General features: G+C 48.8%; 1 protein-coding gene across 1 annotated transcript in view; it reads right to left on the reverse strand.

Moving 5' to 3' along the window:
- Znf445 (zinc finger protein 445) overlaps positions 1-1,336 on the reverse strand; it is a 12,182-nt gene extending 10,846 nt beyond the window's left edge. Inside the window, exon 1 of the mRNA XM_013030203.1 lies at positions 1,262-1,336. The gene's annotated coding sequence lies outside the window, so the exon portion shown is untranslated. The remainder of the gene's footprint in view (positions 1-1,261) is intronic.
- Between the last annotated feature and the right edge of the window lie 6,178 nt (positions 1,337-7,514).

Below are 7,514 nucleotides of genomic sequence, written 5' to 3' on the forward strand. Positions count from 1 at the left end.
ATGTGGTGCTGAGGAATCGAACCCTGGGCCTCAGGCATGCAAGGCAAGCGCTCTACCACTGAGCCACCTTCCCAGCCCCTTGGCCTACTTTTATGCTCAAATGTCTCTTGTTATTTTGGAAGTCGCATGTCCACGTGTACTGTGAGCAATAAAACCCGGCAAACACATGTCTTAATTATCCTTCCAATGGAAAGAAAAAAGATATATTGAAGGCCTCGACCTCACCTCAGGACCCCAGGTGTGCCTGGATATATTTGTCCCCAGGTAAAACATTCTGTCCAGGTTTGACCACCATACCCGGTGCCAGAAAAGACACATGCTTCCTTGTTTGGCCTCATATAAAAGGCCTAACGCTGACTTCACCCTTTGTACCACCTCCATTCCCGCTGCAAGTGCGCTTTCCTACAATTCTTGCCTGTTGAGATCCAGTCCGACCTGGCCTGTCATCTCCATTTTCCTTACTACATACATAAGAGGTGCCATTTTTTTTTCTTTTTTTTTTTTTGCCACACGGCCTTAACTCACACCCAAGGGATGAACGAAATGGTGCGGGCAGAGTGCTTGCCTCACATACTTCCAGGCCGCTGGGTTCGAATCTTAGCCTGGAAGATTAGAAAACAACCGAAATGGGTCTTCATCTTACCAATTACTCAGGGTCACAAAACACATTATTCCCCCCACCCCACCCCGTGGTATAATATGATATTGTAGGGCAATCCTGACAAAAATTCCAATACTTGGTAGATAATAAGGCCAAGTTTATTTTTTGTCGGTCGTGGGGCTTGAACTCTGGGCCTGGGCGCTGTCCCTCAGCTCTATCAGTTCAAGCCTGGCGCTCTACCACGTGAGCCACAGCGCCACTTCCGGCTTTTTCTGGGTATGTGGTGCTGAGGAATCGAACCCAGGGCCTCATGCATGCAAGGCAAGCGCTCTACCCCTGAGCCACCTTCCCAGGCCCCCCACCCCATAAGAGCAAGTTTGGGAAGGGCAACTTCAGGACTAACTCCTGATCTCGTCATGGAAGCCGGGCACATTTTCCTTTTTTATTTCGGACACGTTTCCTCCTCCCAGCGGCCTGGACACGAGGCTTCCGGGGCCGACTAGGCCCCGAGACGCCAACTCCGCCTCCGTTCCGCCCGGATGACCCGCAGCCCCCACGGGGTCCCCATCCGCGTCCCGACTCCGGAGCTCCGGCCTCCGGGCTCCAGCCAACGCTCTGGCACCCGCGAAGGCCGCACCGACACCTGACTGGCTCACTTACCGGGATCCGAGCGCCGACGGCCCCCGCCACACACCGAGCGCGGCGCGTCAGTTCCCTCCGCAGCGTTCCGGCGCGCCCACCAGACGGGATGGCGCATGCGCGCCCACCTCCCGCTTACCCGCGTCGCGCGTGCGCACTTAACTGCCCAGGGGCCTCCGCTGCCTCTCTAGGACGCTGGGGAGGACTGACCTCTCCACTCCTCTCTCCCTAGGCCACCCAAGGACTGTACCTGAGGAAAATTAAACAGGTAGGTTTAATTAGATCGCCGATAAAGGGAACACCACACGGTGTCAGTCTTGCAACAAGGGGGGAAAAAAGAGATATTTTATGGGCTAAGTAAGCACTAGTGGCTCACTTCTGGAATCCTAGCTGCTCAGGAGGCTGAGAGGTAAGGTTTGAGGTTCAAAGCCAAGCCATGCAGGAAAGTCTGGAAGACTTGTACCTCCAGTTAACCATCACAAAACTGGAATTGGAGCTGTGGCGCAAAGTGGCCTTGAGCAAAAGAGCTCAGAGATGACACCCTGAATTCAAGCTCCAGTATGATTCTCCACCCCCTCCCTCAACAAAGATGCTTCATGGAGTCATAGCAGGGAGTTATCCAGTGAAAGTTGAGGACTTTGTGTGTCTGTGTCTGTCTGTCTGTCGTGGGGCTTGAACTCGGCCTGGGCGCTGTCCCTGAGCTTCTTTGTATTCAAGTCATGCACTCTACCTGTTGAGCCACACCACCATTTGTGGTTTTCTAGTAGTTGATTGGAGATGAGAGTCTCATGAACTTTCCTGCCCCGGCTGGCTTTGAGCTTGGAGCCTCAGATCTCAGCCTCTTGAGTAGTTAGGATGACAGGCATGGCCACCAGCACCTGCTTTTGTCTCCTACCTATCTGCCCCCTAAGAGTCATTGCCCATGTACTTTGTATCCTTGATGACACTGCCCTTCTGTTGCTAAGTAACAGAATCATGTCATTCTGGGAGACTGCAGCAAATAAGGACCTGTTAGTGCATTGTACAAAGAAGTGCAAAGGCCCAGGGCTTAGTCAGAAAGCCCTGTCCTGCAACGTAATGCCAGAAAAAGATCATATCATGGTCTTTTCCCCCAGAAACTTCAGTGTCTGTAATATTCCGTCTCTCTCTCTCTCTCTCTCTCTCTCTCTCTCTGTCTTTTTTTTGCCAGTCCTGGGTCTTGAACTCAGGGCCTGGGCACTGTCCCTGAGCTTCTTTTGCTCAAGGCTAGCACTCTACCACTTGAGCCACAGTGCTACTTCTGCCTTTTTCTGTGTATGTGGTACTGAGGAATTGAACCCAGGGCTTTATGCATGGTAGGCAAACACTCAGCACTAAGCTACATTTCCAGCCCTGTATTATCATTTATTATATCTATAGGACTTTGTACGAATTACAACCATTTTGAAACAATGTATACTATGCTGGGCCTTTTGCACTTTTTCACCTCCTTGATTATTGTCCTAGGCCACCACAGCTGGCTGGGCTGTACTCATTCTCAATAATGATTATCATTCTCTTCGTGACTGGTGGACATAAAGTGACAAGTTTGGGTTTTCTGGTGGTGGTGGTGGGTGGTGGTGGTGGTGTGTGTGTGTGTTTGTGCCCATGTGCATGCTATCTTTAACTCAAGGCTTGGGTTCTGTCCCTAAGATTGTTTGCTCAAGACTTGCACTCTACCACTTGAGCTACAACTCTACTTTCAGGGTGTTTTGGGTGTTTTTTTTGGTGATTAATTGGAGAAGAGTCTCATGGGCCAGGCGCCAGTGGCTCACACCTGTCATCCTGGCTACTTAGGAGGCTGAGATCTGAGGATCGTGATTCAAAGCCAGCCTGGACAGGAAAGTCTGTGAGACTCTAATTTCTAATTAAACACCAGAAAAATGGATGTGGCATTGTGTCTCAAAGTTGTAGGGTGCTAGCCTTCAGTGGAAAAGCTCAGGGAGGGACTGGGAATGTGCCTTAGAGTCTGCCTAGCATGCATGAAGCCCTAGGTTCGATTCCTCAGTACCACATACGCAGAAATTGCCAGAAGTAGTGCTGTGGCTCGTGGTAAAGTGCTAGCCTAGAGCACAGAAAGGCTCAGGGACAGAGCCCAGGCCCTGAGTTCTAACTCCAGGACCAGCAAAAAGAGAGAAAGAGAGACAGAGACAGAGAGAAGGAGGGAGGGAGGGAGAGAGAGAGAAGAAAGGAAGGAAGGAAGGAAGGAAGGAAGGAAGGAAGGAAGGAAGGAAAGGAAAGGAAAGGAAAGGAAAAAGCTCAGGGACAATGCCTAAGCTCCAATTAAGGGGCAAATTGCTGAAGTGGAGGTATGATTGAAGTGGTAGAGTGCCATCATTGAGTGAGTATCTCATTCAAGCGTGCAGGCCCTGAGTTCAAACCCTAGGACTGGCAAAAAAAAAAAAACACACAAAATGAGTTTACTCAGATCTAGAGGATCTTGCATCATTACCTAGGCTATACTTGGACAGCCTTCTGCCTTGAGTTGGTTCTGGGCCTATCTATAGTTAATACCATCCTGGCTAGTGTATGTTTACATTAAAAAATTGTCTACTCTTTTCCCTTTAACCATACTCATCATCTGAAAGTTGAGAACCAGCACTAGACATAACCGTATCTGCTCCTCCGTAGGTGTTGCTGGCCAATGAAAAATGAATGCCCTGGCTTTCTGGAACAGTCTCGGGTCCTTGTCTGGATGAAAACAAAAAACAAACAAACAAAAAAATATTAAGTACCTTTGGGGGGAAAAATCAAAACTTCCATTGGTCATTTCGAAGTGTAAATAAAATTTTGGATTTTTAAAAAATCATCTGACCCTGTGATCTCTGTGTGTGTGTGTTTTCCAGTTTTCTATTTTTTTAAATTTGACTCTATAGCCTTTATAAGGTGTAGAAGAACCATTTTTCTCAGTCTCTCACCGCTGAAGGATTTTCACAAAGTGTTGGAAGGTCTTCTTGTGAGGAATATTTTTTAACATTTTTTTCTTATCTTTAAGTAGTTGTACAAAGAAGTTCCTATTCTACAACACACTATATGGATACAAAGTGTCTGATAACATTGTCACCCATGGCTCCTTGTTAGGGATATTCTTAGAATGGGTTCTTGGGTTCCCATGGTTTCTTTGCCTTGGGAAATCTCTTGTGTGGTTTGTTGTTGTTGTTGTTGGCTGGTGGTTCGGCCCCTATCAAGGAATTTTCTCATTGGCTGGATTTCTAATCCCGCCCATCTCCGCCCCTTTTCAAGGAGGATGGTGGCTTCTCATTGGCTGGACTTCCAACCCCACTCATCTCTGCTCGACCCCCCCCCTCCGGCTTTCAAGGGAGTGTGGTGTGGCTTTTCATTGGCTGGACTTCTAACTCCGCCCATCTCCTCGGCCAATGGTCGCGCACAGCCTGTGTTACGGGCGGGGCCAGAGCGCTGGATGTCTTTGCAAGCATCTGGGAGCAGGGGCTGGCAGGGTAGGGGTAGGGTGGGGGAAACCACAGAGGCGCGGAAACTTCCAGATGCCTAGAAGGGCCGGAGGGTCTCCACGGTGGGGTGTGGTGGGGGAAGGGATTCATGGGGAGACGCTGACGCAGTTCCTGGTCCGTCTGGTTCCCAGAAGTTTTGTTCTGGTGAGCTCTGGGGGGGGGGGCGGTTGTAGGTGGAAGTGTGGGGGGGAGGGAACTTGGGGGCCGGTTTGTGGGGGGGCCTGGGGGTGAGATCCCAGACCGGGGGTGGGATGGGGTGAGGTCGTGGTGAACCTCTCCCCTCTTCTTTCCAGCGCTGCCTCTTTTGTCTTAGATCCAAGCCGGCTGGCTGGCTGGCAGGATGGATGGATGGATGGATGGCAGGATGGATGGATGGATGGCAGGATGGATGGATGGATGGATGGCAGGATGGATAGATGGATGGATGGATGGATGGATGGATGGATGGATGGATGGATGGATGGATGGGATGGATGGATGGATGGATAGATGGATGGCAGGATGGATAGATGGATAGATGGATGGATGGATGGGCGCAGAACTTAGATCCCCAACCTCATCACCATCCTCCTCATCTCCTCTCTAGCTTTGGGTCGCCATGGCAATGGCCTAGTTGAGGTCCAGAGCCCAAGTGGTCCCCAGGATGGAGTTACTGGAGTCCCCTGATCGCTGAATCTGATCATGGCTCTCTCTATCTCAACCAGCCAGGACTCTGTGATTCCAGGGAACATAGGCTTGGCCCAAGGATAGTCATGTATTTATTTTTTCTTCCCTCAAGTGATATCAAGCCCCTGCCCCCACTACAGGTTTCCGGTGTGCTACAACTTGGGGTCAGGTAGGGTCAGTCTGGTACACAAGACACAGAGCTCTGTTCTGGGAGGGAAGGTGATAGAAACAGGTTTGACAACTTTAGAAGCTTGAGTCTGAGCTCACCTACCTGGGGAGGGGGGGGCGCTGGAGGGGGGACAAGGTACGGAGTAGGAACCCAAAACATCATTTGAGGCCTTAGTAATTCTACAAAATGGGTGCTCCTAGGAGAACAATGCTGATGACCCTTTTGAAGTACCCGATTTCCGCATCGGAAATGTGAGGGGGGGGCATCCCTCTCACAGACCACCAGAGACCATGATCAATGCAAACAGCAAAAAGTCGTTTATCACAAGCTCGAGCTTGGTCCTGCATGCACTCGGTAACTGGTGATACTAAGAGGCCCTGAGCACAAAATCAGCATAGCTTTTATAGTATTGAACAAACAAGTTCACAAGGGAGTTTCCACACAAGCAGTTACATGATTGGTTAAAAATTGCATAGTACTGAGGTTTGAGTCCACCCTGACCGCGCTTCCCTTTTTCTGATGGAACACTTGGACAATTGCTCTGTTTCTTAAGGGTGGGCAGGGTTGGTAGCAACTTGCAGTTTTTCCGACAACTGTTTTTTTTTTTCTCTTTTGGGGTTAATCTGAGGGCAGCACCCCTATAGGTTGGTGGGCTTAATCTTAAAATGGAGTGACTTTAGCTCTTCATTCTCTCCTCTTCTAGAGCATCCGGGACCAATCATGATTCCCTACGCAGTATAGTAAATGGACATCTCAATGGATGTCCCATCCTGTATCAGAGGGCGATTTTGTTGTCTCAACACCGTTAATTGTATGGTGATTACCCATTTTTTAACAAATGCCATTAATTCGTTTATCACGCAGGGGCCTACAGTAAGTACAAGCCAAAGTACAATAAGAGGACCTACCAAGGTAGAGATTAATGCTGTCAGCCATCTGGAGTAGTGAAACCATGATTCAAACCATTCTTCTTGCTCTTCCCTCTCTTTTTGTCGTCTAGCTAATCGTTCCTTTAGCCAGTGACTCTTTGACAATTCCTGAGTGGTTTACATAAAAGCAACATTCCTAATGCCACACACACAGTCCCCCTTCTTGTAGGAATATTAAGTCTAATCCTCTTCTGTTTTGTAGCACAAGGAGTCGTGGGACTTTTGGAGATATGCTATGGAGTGTTCTAGGTGTTTGATATCTTCATCTATTGTTGCCCGAAGATTTGCATAGGAAGCTTTGTGCGTAACCAATAAGGCCACTCCAGCTCCTAGTCCGGTTAGCCCTAACAGAGCCCCAATAGTTACAATGGCTGTGACAGGTTCTCTTTTTACTTTAAGGATTTAAATTAGGCGTGGGATTAATTGGACGAGTACACAAAAGCTGCCTAACTGGTTTAAGGTTTCTCTATGTACACAGGGGGTCAATCTCGTAGGGCAGGCCCACCATTCATTTTCTGGGGGGATTATATATCTCTTATTTGGATTTAGTGTAAACATTCCGTTACACAAATCAGAATATTGGGAGGGCACTTTCCCTAAACACAGTCCATTTCCGACAACTGACTGAAGGGTTTACTTTACATCACTCTTTTGCTGCCATCTGCGTTGACTAACATCTGAACTGGTGCAGAAACTGCCTCTTACAGCTACGCCCTCATAGAAAGAAAACTGCCTGCTATAGCATATCCAGCAAGATTTCGTTATTTCTGGCTGAGTCTGATTTAGGACTGCATAGGTATCTGCCAGCAGTTTCCATATAGAGGTCCCCAGGGCTTGGCTTTCTGCATCAAGTTGTTTTTACTCTTGGATTTTTGTTGTGATAGACATGAGATAAGCTTGACTTATAGTTGGTCTTAAAGATTTATTGGGTCCTATGCCGGGCGCTGGTGGCTCACGCCTGTAATCCTAGCTACTCAGGAGGCTGAGATCTGAGGATCGCGGTTCAAAGCCAGCCCGGGCAG

Source organism: Dipodomys ordii, unplaced genomic scaffold (assembly GCF_000151885.1).
Source record: "Dipodomys ordii isolate 6190 unplaced genomic scaffold, Dord_2.0 Scaffold128, whole genome shotgun sequence".
Taxonomy (NCBI): domain Eukaryota; kingdom Metazoa; phylum Chordata; class Mammalia; order Rodentia; family Heteromyidae; genus Dipodomys; species Dipodomys ordii.